Source organism: Pinus tabuliformis, chromosome J (assembly GCF_031772625.1).
Source record: "Pinus tabuliformis cultivar Carrire ecotype Pingquan chromosome J, CPIR1, whole genome shotgun sequence".
In the NCBI taxonomy this organism is placed as follows: domain Eukaryota; kingdom Viridiplantae; phylum Streptophyta; class Pinopsida; order Pinales; family Pinaceae; genus Pinus; species Pinus tabuliformis.
In genome coordinates this window covers 622,515,789-622,530,107 of record NC_142295.1, presented here as the reverse complement: position 1 = coordinate 622,530,107, position 14,319 = coordinate 622,515,789, and positions in this window count along the sequence as shown.

Sequence of the window (14,319 nt, the reverse complement as noted above, 5' to 3'; positions counted from 1 at the left end):
GCATATCATCTGCATAAAAGACTAAATAAATAAGATGATCATGAACTAAGTTGAAATACACACAATGGTCTAATTTCTCCTTGAGAATCTAATTTCCAATATAAGTATCAAATTTTTGATACCACATCCTTGGTGATTGCTTTAACCTGCATTCTAGCTCTTTCTTTCCCTTCATCGCAAAGCCTTTTGACTGCTTCATGTAGATATCTTCTTCCATATCCCCATGTAAGGATGTTTCCTCCACGTCCATCTATTCTACTTCAATATCAAAAGAAACAACAATAAATAAAGTAGATCTAATAAAAGTTAACTTTGCAATAGAAGAAAAAATCTCACTAAAGTCAGTGCTCTCTACTTGGAAATAACCTTTTGCTACTAATTAAGCTTTGTATTTCTCCACTTTTCCTTTTGCATTCAAATTCTTCTTAAACACCTATTTGCTGCCAATGGGATTTCTTCCAACCAATGAATCTACGAGATCCCAAGCCTCAATTTTGTCTAAGGATGTGATTTCTTCAACCATGGCCTTCTTCTAGAGTTTTACATCCTCTAAAGCCACTACCTCCCTAACAATTCTAAGATCATCATCAATAATAAACAAAGCAAATTTTGCATGAAAATAAGGTGTGATATACTTTCTTGGTTGCCTTCTTTCTGAAACTAATCTCAATACCTAAATATGTGGTTCTTTTTCTAACTCTTGTTCTTTTGTAGAGTCTAATTCACCATCCTTCAATTCAAAATCTATCTTCTCTAATTCTTTCTTTGTTGGTAGGACTTCTTGTTTGACAACATTTTTTATTTCTCTAAATAGTACATCTTGACTATACATCACCTTCTTAGTTTCTAAGGTCCAAAGTGTTAGAAAAGTAGAAAGGCAAAATTATTCTCTTATATTGATAATTAATTGTGATATTTTTGTAGTCATATTATATTCTCTTTATGTTCTTCTTTTATATTTGTTTCATCAAGAAATCATAAAAGAAAAAAACCATAAATTTCAACAACACCAGATATAGGCACTCAGCTAGGGCTAAAACCCCTATATAGAGGAAAACCCAATCAAACTCTTCCACTCGCAAATTCAAGTTGAGATAGACCAAGACCCTAAACCAAAAGACCTTCCTACTCACTAAATCAACCCTTCCTTCCAATAGATGATCTCTCCAAAATTTACCAAGTGTCAACTTCTCAAATGCAGCTTCAACCTAGAATTTCGACTTCGCAGCTTCAGAATTTTGGCACAACTTCAGGATTGCAGTTTCGGCCCTTCCAGCAGCTCAACAACTTCACACGTGTGACAGAAAGAGAGAAAATTTCAACTTCTTATGATTGAAAAAGTCCTGCTTTTTCGCTATCCATTTCCTCCTTGTTCATTGAATTTCACACTTTTTCTTGTCTCGAAAGTTGCAGATCGAACTTGTTGAGTGAGTGCTCTAAATGAGGTCGAGTTGTTGCATTTCTATATGAGTTTTTTCCCCTCAGTTAGGCTGACTTGTCCAATTTCAGGCCGACTTGGTGGAGGAGGGCTATAAGACCTAATTTACATCAAAATAAATGTGTTTCTTCATTGAAAATGCCCAATAAGGGTCTATTACATTATAACATGGACAAGGATACTTGACATAAAGCCTAGAAGCCTACAATGGAGGCTTCTACCTATAAACCATTAACCCAAGCATGAAACTCATGCTTTAATAAGTCAATTTCTTTAATAATGAAATTCATTTTTCTTTCTTTTGACAATACATTACATCACGACTCAAATATAATTATGAAGACGAACACTAGTTACATTCTTCAACACTCCCTCCTAACTAGGGAGGTATTCATAATTACATATATATAAAGGTACATGGAAGATCTCAAAGTGATATACTTTATGAAGAGTTCAAAACATACACAGTGCTACATATTAGATATCAGGTTAGGGTACTCTAATTGGGTGGGACTAAGGTGAACTCAATCTTTATCCACTCTAGGTACCATCAGGATTTTAAGCTCTATCACAACCCCTGTTGTGTGTGGAGCATGATTGTTCAGAGGTCTTTGTTTCAGTCGGATGTATACCCCAGGAAGTTTTGTACACCCCTCCACGCGGGGGGTGCGGTCCCCCGGCGGGGGCTCGGGGGCAGCACCCCCGAAGCCAAAAATAAATGTAAAATTGCCTTGTAAAAGTATAGTAATTTCTAGTCAATCTGGGCCGTTCATTAGGCGGATGATCTGACGGTAGAACTTATGTTTAGGTTAGGGTTTTTTTCCCTAGAAGGCAACCCCTCTCTTTGTATGAGGGCATTGTATTTTGAAGCTGTGAAATAGATGTGTATTCTGTGAGCGAGAAACAGAGAGGTGAGACTGTGAGAGAAAACAAAGGATATTACAACGGATTTGCTGTAGGTTGTGTCTCTTCATTTTGTTGGATAATAGAAAGGAAGGACTGGCTGTTCGGGGTGGACGTAGCCCAAACTTGGTGAACCATGTATATCTGTGTCTCTCTTGTTTTGTGCGTTTTCTGTGTTTATATTTCTGCAATATTTTATGTGTTCCATTGCTCCATAATATATAATTTTCTAACAACTGGTATCAGAGCCAAAGGTATATTTGGCTGATAAACTTGCAAGAAAGAAGGGTTCCTGGTTCGAGTGGGAGCAATGGCGGAAGATGGTAAGTTTAGGGTCAAGAAATTTAACGGCCAAAACTTCTCGCTGTGGAAGATGCAGATGGAAGATTATCTGTATCAGAAAGATCTATACCTACCATTGGGCGGAAAAACAAAGATGCCGACGGGTGTGAAAGACGAAGAATGGAACCTTCTCGATAGAAAGGCACTCAGAACAATACGGTTGTGCCTTGCTGCGTCAGTCGCCTTCAACATTTCGAAGGAAACCATGACAGAGGGTTTGATGAAGACGTTGTCGAAACTATATGAAAAACCCTCGGCCTCAAACAAGGTATTTCTTATGAAACGGTTATTTAATATGAATGTCGGAAGGTGGATCTGTTGCAAACCATTTAAATGATTTTAATACAGTTACAAGTCAATTAAGTTCTGGAGGGGTAAACTTTGATGATGAAGTTAGAGCTCTATTATTCTTGTGCTCATTACCAGAAAGTTGGAATGGTTTGGTAATGGCCATTAGTAACTCCGTTTCTGGATCTAGTACTTTAAATTTTGATGATATTGTCGGTGCTATCCTTAGCAAGGAAATGCGACGGAAAAGCTCCGGTGAGACATCGGGAAATGCTTTGAGTGCAGAGTCTAGAGGAAGAAAAATGGAAAGAGGAAAGAGCTCAGGATATCGCAGTAAATCAAGGAAAGGCAGATCCAAGTCCAGATTGGAGATAGTGTGCTGGAAATGTGGAAAGAAAGGACACCTAAAGAAAGACTGTAGATCTCGGAAGGGAAAAGAAGGAGATGCACAGCAAGAAAACAATCATGAAGCAAATGTGACAGGTGAGGTGTTACAAGATGCTTTGATTCTTTCTTTTGAAAATATTACTGATTCCTGGGTGGTAGATTCAGGGGCTTCATTCCATGCCACACTTGATAAGAAATACTTTCATGACTATGTTCAAGGAGATTTTGGACAAGTTCGTCTGGGTGATGATAAACCCTGTAAAATCGTTGGAATGGGTAAGGTTCTTGTAAAACAACAGAATGGAAACGAATGGCTATTAAAGGAGGTAAGGCATGTTCCAGATCTAAAGAAAAATCTGATTTCAACAGGGCAGTTAGGCGGTGAAGGTTGTGTGACAACTTTCACAGATAAAGCTTGGAAGGTCACTAAAGGAGCCCTGGTAATAGCAAAAGGCGAAAAGGTTGGTACATTGTATTTATGCAATGGTATTTCTAACTCTGTTAATGCTTTAACTTCCAAAGGAGCAGATGCAACATTATGGCATCATAGGCTCGGACACATGAGTGAAAAGGGGATGAAGATTCTTCACTCAAGGAATTTGTTGCCGGGTTTGAAGAATGTTGATTTGGACTTCTGTGAGAACTGCATTTATGGAAAACAGAAGAGAGTCAGATTTCTCAGAGTTGGGAAAGAAAAGAAGAACGAAAAATTAGAGCTTGTGCATGTAGACATATGGGGACCTGCTCAGGTATCATCTCTCAGTGGCTCTCGTTATTATGTTACTTTTATTGATGATGCAACTAGAAAAACTTGGATTTATTGTATCAAGAATAAATCTGATGTATTTGATACTTTCAAGAAATGGAAAGCTTTGGTTGAGATTGAGACAGGAAAGAAATTGAAGTGTCTTAGATCAGACAATGGAGGTGAATATTGCAGCAAAGAGTTTGATAGGTACTGTTCAGAACATGGAATTCGCAGAGAGAAGACAATTCCAAGAACACCACAAGAAAATGGTGTGTCAGAAAGGATGAACAGAATAATCATGGAGCGTGCAAGGTGCATGAGATTGCATGCAGGATTGCCTTTACAGTTTTGGGCAGATGCTGTAGATACTATTGTTTATCTAATAAACAGAGGGCCTTCAAGTTCCTTGGATGGTGGTGTTCCGGAGGAAGCATGGATAGGTAAAAAGGTAAACTACTCTTTTTTAAAGCCTTTTGGTTGTGAGGCCTTTGTCCATATTGATAAAGAAAATAGAACAAAGCTTGAGGCAAAGTCAAAGAAATGTACCTTTATTGGATATGGTGTTAATGATTTTGGTTATCACTTATATGATTATGAAAATCACAAACTCATTAGGAGCATAGATGTAATATTCAATGAAAAGGTCTTTTATAAGAATCAGTTGCAGGAAAAGAAGCAATAAAAAGAAAACAAGGAATACGTAGTTCTTGACGAAATCACTGAAAAAGTAAAGGTGCCTGAAAATAATAATAATCAACAACCACAACAACAGCAACCACCACAACAGCAACAGGCACCTCAAACACCCGAAAGTGATGTTAGAAGATCTACCAGGATAAGTAGACCCCCTGAACGTTACTCTCCTTCATTATATTATTTATTGTTGACTGATTCTGGTGAACCCGAATGTTATGAAGAAGCAGTGCAGGTAGAAACCAGGAAGAAGTGGGAGAAAGCCATGAAAGAAGAGATGGAATCCTTAGCACATAACCAGACTTGGGACTTAGTCAGGTTGCCTGCAGGTAAAACAACATTGCAGAATAAATGGGTTTACAGGCTGAAGGAAGAAGATGGAGGAAAACAGAGGTATAAAGCTAGACTTGTAGTGAAGGGGTTTGCACAGAAGAAAGGTATTAATTTTGATGAAATATTTTCTCCTGTTGTTAAAATGACTTCAATCATAACTATTTTAAGTCTTGTAGCAGCTGAAGATTTGCATCTTGAGCAGTTAGATGTAAAGACAACCTTTCTCCATGGGGATTTGGAGGAAGAGATATATATGCAGCAGCCACAAGGATATGAGGTGAAAGGGAAGGAGAAACTAGTGTGCAGGTTGAAGAAGAGTTTGTATGGCTTAAAACAGGCTCCAAGGCAGTGGTATCTAAAATTTGACAAGTTTATGTCTGAACAAGGTTATACTAGATGTCACTCTGATCATTGTGTTTATTTGAGAAAGCAAAATGATGGCAGCTATATTATATTGTTATTGTATGTAGATGACATGCTTGTTGCAGGATATAACATGCAGGAAATAAATGTGCTCAAAAGAAAATTGGCAAATTCATTTGCAATGAAGGATTTGGGAGCTGCAAAACAAATCCTTGGTATGAGAATAACTAGAGACAGGAAAAATCGTAAATTAGCATTGTCTCAGAATGAGTACATACAAAAGGTGTTGAAAAGATTTAACATGAACAATCCAAAACTAGTTAGTACACCTTTTGCTAGCCATTTCAAACTTAGCAAGGAAATGTGCCCAAAGACCCAAGAAGACATGGATTATATGTCTAAAGTTCCATATGCATCAGCAGTTGGAAGCTTAATGTATGCAATGGTCTGCACAAGGCCTGGTATTGCACATGCAGTGGGAGTTGTAAGCAGGTACATGAACAATCCAGGAAAGGAACATTGGATGGCAGTGAAATGGATTCTCAGATATTTGAAAGGTACCACAAATCAAGCATTATGCTTTGGTGGTTCAAACATCTGCCTACAAGGATATGTTGATGTAGATATGACATGTGACAGAGATAACAGGAGGAGCACTACAGGATATGTATTTACTGTTGGAGGAACATCTGTTAGTTGGGTTTCAAAAATCCAAAGTGTTGTTGCACTTTCAACAACAGAAGCAGAGTATGTTGTTGCTATAGAGGCTAGTAAAGAAATGATTTGGTTACAAAGGTTTATGGGTGAATTGGGTAAGGAGCATGATATGAGCACGTTATACTGTGATAGCCAAAGTGCCATTCATCTTGCAAAGAACTCAACATTTCATTCCAGGACTAAACACATACATCTCAAGTACCATTTCATACGATCAGTGTTGGAAGATGGAGAGTTGAAGCTGGAAAAGATACACACTAACCAGAATCCTGCAGATATGCTAACAAAGTTGTAACCAGGAAGAAACTGAGAACATGTTCAGTTTCAATTGGTCTTCAAGGATGATGATGAAGATGAGAAACAACCAGGTCCAAAGAGGAGTCATTGTCCAGAAAATGAAGCAGCGGTGGAGTTGCTACAATCATTCTCCAAGTGGGAGATTGTTGTGTGTGGAGCATGATTGTTCAGAGGTCTTTGTTTCAGCCGGATGTATACCCCAGGAAGTTTGTACACCCCTCCATGAGGGCGGGTGTGGGGGGGACTTGTCCCCCCCCGTGGGGGTCCGAGGGGGACGATCCCCCTCGGCTGGGGGCAGCGCCCCCGAAGCCAAAAATAAATGTAAAATTGCCTTATAAAAGTATAGTAATTTCTAGTCAATTTGGGCCGTTCATTAGACGGATGATCTGACAGTAGAACTTATGTTTATTTTAGGGTTTTTTTCCCTAGAAGGCAACCCCTCTCTTTGTATGAGGGCATTGTATTTGAGGCTATGAAATCGATGTGTATTCTGTGAGCGAGAAACAAAGAGGTGAGAGACTGTGAGAGAAAACAGAGGATGTTACAGTGGATTTGCTGTAGGTTGTGTCTCTTCATTTTGCTAGATAATAGAAAGGAAGGACTGGCTGTTCGGGGTGGACGTAGCCCAAACTGGGTGAACCACGTATATCTGTGTCTCTCTTGTTTTATGCATTTTCTATGTTTATATTTCTGAAGTATTTTATGTGTTCCATTGCTTCGTAATATATAATTTTCTAACAATGTGAAGATGAGCAAGCATCGAGCACAGATTCTTGGAGGACGAAGGTACCTTTTGCTGATTGCTACTGCTGATCAGCTTGTTGTTTTGCAGCTACAACAAACTCATAAGCAATACCTCTGGATATTGCTTTCTCAAAAGCAGCTCTGGTTAGGAAAGGAGCACCTTCCAAAACATGGACCTCCTCCTCATGCTGCACTTCTTCCATGACTATATTCTGTAAAATGGGCCTTACCCCTTCATCTTCATTTGTAACTCTATTTCTTTGCAAAATCTGCAATTGCTCCTATGTTCCTCTATGTGGATTTGGAGTTGGAAGAGAAAAGGAACAATGAGCTCTTGCTTCTTCAAAATGCTGCTCAGCCTTTAGTTTGGAAACTTCAGAGGCTAAAAACTCAATCATCTTAGCTAATTCATCGATCTCAGGCTTTGAGGATGATGAGGACTCACCTCCCTGACTTTTCCTTTCATCATCACCTTCAAGTCTCTCTGCAACAATGATGTTTGCTTCTACTTCAAAGGTTGCAGTTTGCATATCAGCCAAAGAAGTGCATCTTCTTTCTCTTAAGTGAGCATGGCAGAAGTAGGGGTAGGTCTTACTTCAGCTGGCATTCTACTGTACATATGATTGAATCTGATGTTAAATTCAGACAGCAGCTCACCATCTTCTCTCTGCAAGTTCCCAAATTCATCATGATAAAAGAGCAGATCTTTATTATTCCCCCAGTGCTTTAGGAACACATCATCTAGGGCCTCAATGTCTACAATAGACCTAGGGGGTAATTCTCTAAACCATTTTCTAGCTTCCCCATCTAGGCTTTGGACAAAAACCCTCATCCAGACATCCTCTTCATTGATATCCAAGTTTTTAGCATAGCTATAAAATGACTCTAAATGCTCTTTAGCTGTTACTCCTTCCGCAGCAGTAAACTTTTGCATAAATTCTTGATAATCTCCTACAGGCATGGCATTTAAAGGGGTAGGAAAGACCAGGGGTCCATACCTATCAGCAACTATTCTTTCTATCTTTGTAAGAGCTTGTTGGATTGCCATGACTGAGGTAGGGTAAAAAGGATACTATTGGACTGAGTGGAATGAATCAATGAATGGAATGGAAAAAACAGAGGAATACAATGGACATCATGGAAAACTTCTTTCTTTGAACTGAGGTCCGAAAGGGAAATGAATAACAAGGAGCTGTATGAATCTCTGAAGGTATTTCTACACTAGTAGAGATACATGGAATTTCTAAGGCTTACCTGGTCCTAATGCTCCTTACTGCGATATTTTCTTCTACTGAATGATCTTCTCAGGATCAGGTAATGGTTCAACTGATGGCTTTTGAAGATATCTTTGAACATGCCTCACCAAATGTGCCAGAACTCCAATGTGGAGTTGCCAAAGGTTGGTCTTCCTCCAGTGGAGTCGCCGGATAGATGATTACAACCAGAAACTATGTTCAAACCTTGTCTATCATCAAAGCTTGAAACTGTGTCGTTCTCCTAGGGAAACTGAGCTTCAATTCTCCTCTCCCTAGCAATGGCACCAATTGATGTTATCATCCCAAGAAACTCTCCTAGGTTGTATATCAGAGATGCTCAGGAACATTACAAACTCAACAAAAATGTTGGTAAATGGTGGATGAATGAAAGAAATGTTGCATATTCAATCCAGATAACCACTTCTACTATGCTTAACCCCAGACATGGTGAACACTCCCAAACTACAAGGCTTTAGACCACCAATTACTCACAGTTTAAGGAAAATGTGATGATGGAGAATATTGATCACACAAGTAGATGCATAGGACCCTGTGATGGCTAGCTGCAACCAGTTAAAAGGTCTGTAAATTTGTTTCCTAATACACAGACAGGATGACAGCTCTCTAGAATTAAAAGAACATAAACCTGCATACAAATTCAATGATATAAGCTAGATTCTAACACAGAGGTGGGATGACAGCCCCTCTAATGCTAAACATCTACAACACATGAATAAATGCATAACAGGCACAACCTGGAACAAAGAAGAAGAAGTGGAAAGTGAGCAATTAACAACAAAAGAAGCTTGCATTAGCTGAAAATGAAGACCAGATGCTGCAGGTATCACAGTAGTTACAGTCTCCAGAAGTTGAAGCTTACAACAAAATAACATTCATCAACCATCAACCTCTTCATTTTGGGTATATATAGAGGTTATTTACAAAATTGCTCTGCTATGTTACACGAGGAAGGATCATAATGACCAACAACCATATTAACTCTTTGGAATGGTCCTCTGCTGAAATCTAAGTGTTTTAATGAACAAAATCAGCCTTTTGTGATATTATGATGTCCTTCTCGGGCAGCTGGAGTGAATTATGGATGAAATTCCATGCCTGATAAATGCTTTTAACTTCTCTTTCATGTACTTTATTTCCTCGACCATGTTTCTTGTAAAATGCAGTTGCTGAGATATTAACTGTGCAGGTATAGGGTGGTTGATCGTTTCATCCTTCAGGAGCTCAAAACAGTCAAAGGAGTGAAGACAATATGGTGGAGGCGGGCACAGGAGGAGAAAAATTAATGGCCGTCAGATCCACGGATGAACGGCGGAGATCACATCGGGAGGAGCTATCGGGAGGTGACTAGGATGGAGCAACAAGGGCCATCGGATCTGGACAAGGCAAATCTGACGGTGATCACAAGCAGAAGGTGCACGGACAATAATGCGCGGGAGATGGGTATGGTGGCGGGAAGCGGTTTCCCCACACCGCTTATGGGCTGTGGTGGTTTACGTACAGGGTGGGTGTGATCCAGTGAAATAGCGTCGCATGGCAGACAAAACCACCGCCCCCACGGGTTAACATGTGCGTGGGTCGTGCAATTGGGGGAAGCGTCCACCGTTAGATCTGGCGATGGACGCGATCAACGGTGGGGAGGTGCACGATATTTAACGCGCGAGGAAAAGGCGGCAAAGGGTTATGGAGGGGCGGGTCACGTGGGCGCGGGCTCATGGGTTTAGCACCCGGGCTTAAGGAAAAGGGGCCTAGAAGGGCTCTGTAAAAGAATGGAGGAAGGCGGGGAATACAGACTTTCAAAGAAGGAAACAGAGACAGCGGAAAGCGAGAACGGAGGTGAATATAGGTTTACGAAGGATTTTAGAAGAAAGTAGAAACAACGAGAGGTTAAGAGGTTATGAGGAAACCGAGTGATTAAGGAGGAGAATGACTGCTGCAAGCACCCTTCTCGGCGCAAACCAACCATCAGTCCTGAATTTGACCCTTTTAAGCAGTGAAGTTTATAGTAGAGCTAACAGAGCCTACAACCATTGCCAGCTAAGTTTGTGGATTGTGCAATTCCAGCAGTTAGCAGCCATACTAGACCGTGCATTGTGTAGTTCGAGCAGTGATCCAGTCTCGCAGTAGCCCAAACTGTGCCTCTCGTAGTCTTGGCAGTTAGTCTCCTGACCTCCCAGTTGAAATTGTGCAACCTTCAGGATCAGGGACACAGATATGTTGAAAGTCAGTTCTCAAGTTCATTTTGGTTTCAACTGGCAGATTTCTTGCCATGAGTGTTTCCATGTCTCCAGGTATTGCACATGTTCATTTTCCTCTCAGCAGTGAAGGTACAATGGTTTCCAAGAGGGCAAAGTCGAAGACACTGTTCAGAGCACACCTGGAGATGCAGTCGATAAAATGTGTATGAGATTACCTATTCACAAAGATATCAAGTTGTTCGTAGACAAGAACATCAATATATCATAGCAAGCAATATCATGAACAACAACTGAAGGCAACATACCGAATGTAGCGAATGTAACAAATGTAGCAAACACAACGAATGCAGTGAATACACTGAACATAGCGAATGTAAGAGGAAGGTTATTCACAACACAGAGGTGGAACAAAGTTACAAGACCAAGCAGATCCACTAATGATGAAAGAAACTTTGGAGACTTAGGTTATGAGGTGACAGTGTGAAATGAAGATTGCACAAAGACAGAGAATGGAACAAAGAAGAAGTTGCATGTACTAAAGCAGCAACTCAAGGAAGAACATGAAACTGCACAAGTAGACGAATGAGTTGTAGCAGGAACAAGAACAACAGCGGGTGCAACATGCACTTCGGATGAAACTGCGCCCATATAAGTCAAAGATCCATCCCAGTAGCTGGCACAAAGTAGACATGACGGAAGTTTTGTTGATTGCATGCAAGGGATTCAGCAACATGCATGTCATTGTGCACACACACATGATCCAACCCATTCAGCACACTCACCAAGGCGAAGACAAGAAGCAAGTCCAACTGGAGCTGAGCATGTACTTTGGCAAGCTGATGCGCATGACCACCAAAACACACTTGAAGATCAACACAGACACTATGCATCAGTTTGTTGCCGGTTCAGACATACCCAAGAAGACCATGAGCATGTTATTAGACGAGTTGGATGAAGGAGTCATACCAAAGCACCGGAGGCAATGAAGGCAAGAATTCAATTCAACAAGATGTCACCATGGGGTGCATGCACACCATAACAAATGACCAAGCTTGACATCAGCTCACCACCTTCGCCATCACAAGCATGCCAAAGGTTTGGTCTCATCACAACGGACCGAGTGTCAGTGATGTCTTGCATGGCTTTCTCAAGCCATGTTGTCTCACATGAATACATGTGCATTGTAATGTAACATCATGTCAAGTGTAAGTCAGGTGTCAATAGTTGGATGTAACAGTCATAGAGTAGCCGAAGAGTCATGAGGGTAGATGAACTATCATAAAGGGGAATGTCAAGGGTCACCCCACTCTTTTCTATAAATAGTCCCTCATAACTCATTGTAAGGGCTTTTGGTTAGACAAGCTTCTGATAAGACTATCTTGGAGAAAGCTTAGATAGTATTGTAATGCACTTTGGCTTCTCCATTACACTGAGCTAGTTCATCTCTTTAGAGGAGCAGGCAGATGTGGTTGTAACGTTCCACTATTCGGGCTAGCAGGTTTACCTGGATGTATTGTATGACTGGGACTTACACTTCTTTATATAATAAGTGCCAACACATTTTCATGTATATGTTGTTATTGTAGTTGGACTACTCCGGTTGCTTAGCAAAATATGTTGTTTAACTTACATAGTTTTGTATGAACTGCTTCGTATACGATTATATGTATCTTGTTGTAGATGTGCTATTGGTTTAACCATCACTTTGGATTGTCGACTGATCTTCTTTCCAGCTTGTGATGCATCTTTGCTCGTGTGTTACCTTCTCAGCTGAGTACTACTACAGGTTGCCAAGGGGCACACTCATCTCGCCCCCATGTGTTAGAACCTCTCATTCACCTTCCTTGACTCACTGTAGCGGTCACACCCTTGCTAATAACATAGGTATCTTACTTGCCTCTATGTGACATCGTGGTCAAGGCATTACCTTACGACCCACTGTTGGGACTCCTACACCAAATGGTCTAAGGTCTAATTTGGAATTCTTACCAGGGAGATCCCCTTGACATGTTGGCAGGTCCATCACTGTCAACAGAATCTCTATAAGAAGAATTTGTGCGGGTTTTCCTCTCAAAGAGTGAGAGGTTTTGGCCTTGGCTTATAGCCTACATTCTGTGTCTTTTGTTTATTTATATTTATGCATGGTAGTTGTTTGATGAAGAAGAACACTAATAAATTAAGCAATGAGAAGATCCTAATCTAATGAAGTAAAAGATACTCACAAGAAATTACTAATAGAAGAGATATCACCTAATGCAAATGCCCTAGATTTCTCAACAATATTATAAGATAGGTTTCCTTTCAATTGATTATTTATATTTCAAATAAAATTAAACTCATCCTTTCTCTGTTATTTCAACTTTTCTGCAATTTTCATTATTAACATGCTTTAGATGATTGGCAAGATCGAGTAATTTTTTGTGGTTTACAGGTACTACTTGTAACAACCTTGGTTAAAAATTCATGTAAAAATATATAAGACCACGGTTGGTGGGACACGTATTCCAAGTTGAATGGTGGGAAAGAAATCCTAGTGGGTGTTCATTTCAAGTATTATGGCTAAGGAATTGGAAAAGGCAAAGGCAAAGGATTTGGAAAGGCATGAGGTATTTATTTGCATTTTATTTATGAAAACAATGGAAATTAGGAGAAAAGGAAGGTGAAAGGTCACAGGTTGCATGTGAGGAAGAAATTGAAGGAAAATAATGGAAAATGAAGAAAATAAAGGCCTCATTAATAAAAAGGCTTCTGAGGATCAGTGAGTAGGCTTTTGACAGGTTTTGGTGGAGCTCCCTTCTATTCTCTCTCTCTCTCATACTCTTGGACACTTTAGAGTTTCTTGGAGCACTCTTGGAGGAGTATGGAATACTTAGAGTTTTGGAACAAGAAGGAAAAGGAAGACAAGGAAAGCATAACAGGACATCGAGATCAATAACTACAACAAGTTTTTCTTACAGGTACCGAGTTACATGTATGTTTTCCTCACTAGTTTTGGCATGCATGGCATATGCATGTGGTTTTTTGGTCATCATCTATCATTGGCATGGAGAATGGCCGCGATTGACAATGATTTTCCTAGCATTTCTATTTCTTGGATAGCCATGGTGATTGTGGATTTATTTCCTTGTTTGTTTTTGGGTTGGTTCTCATGTTTCCTTAGCTTGGGTTGAGTTACTAGTCCTCGAAGCCCTGGTTTAACAAACGGTTCTGGAAGCCCTTTAATAGATTGGGTTGAGTTACTAGTCTTGGAAGCCTTGGTTGGACAAAGACCATGGAAGCCCTTAGCGGGTTGAATTACTAGTCCTGGAAGCCCTGGTTGGAAAAACGCTCTAGAAACTTGGTAAAAGTTGTGGGTTGAATTACTAGTCCTAGAAGCCTTAGTTGGACAAAAACTCTGGAAACCATGGAATGGCTGGATAGAGACCAATCTGATGACAGTTTTGTGATTTCTGACTGTGAGGTGGAATGACCATTTGATGGGTTGAGGTAGATGGCCTCTGGAAGCCCTGGATGGTTTTGGATTGATGTGTTCTATGAGATCACACATTCATGCTTGGAATATCGCACATGGGTGAATGGTTAAAGAGAGATTTG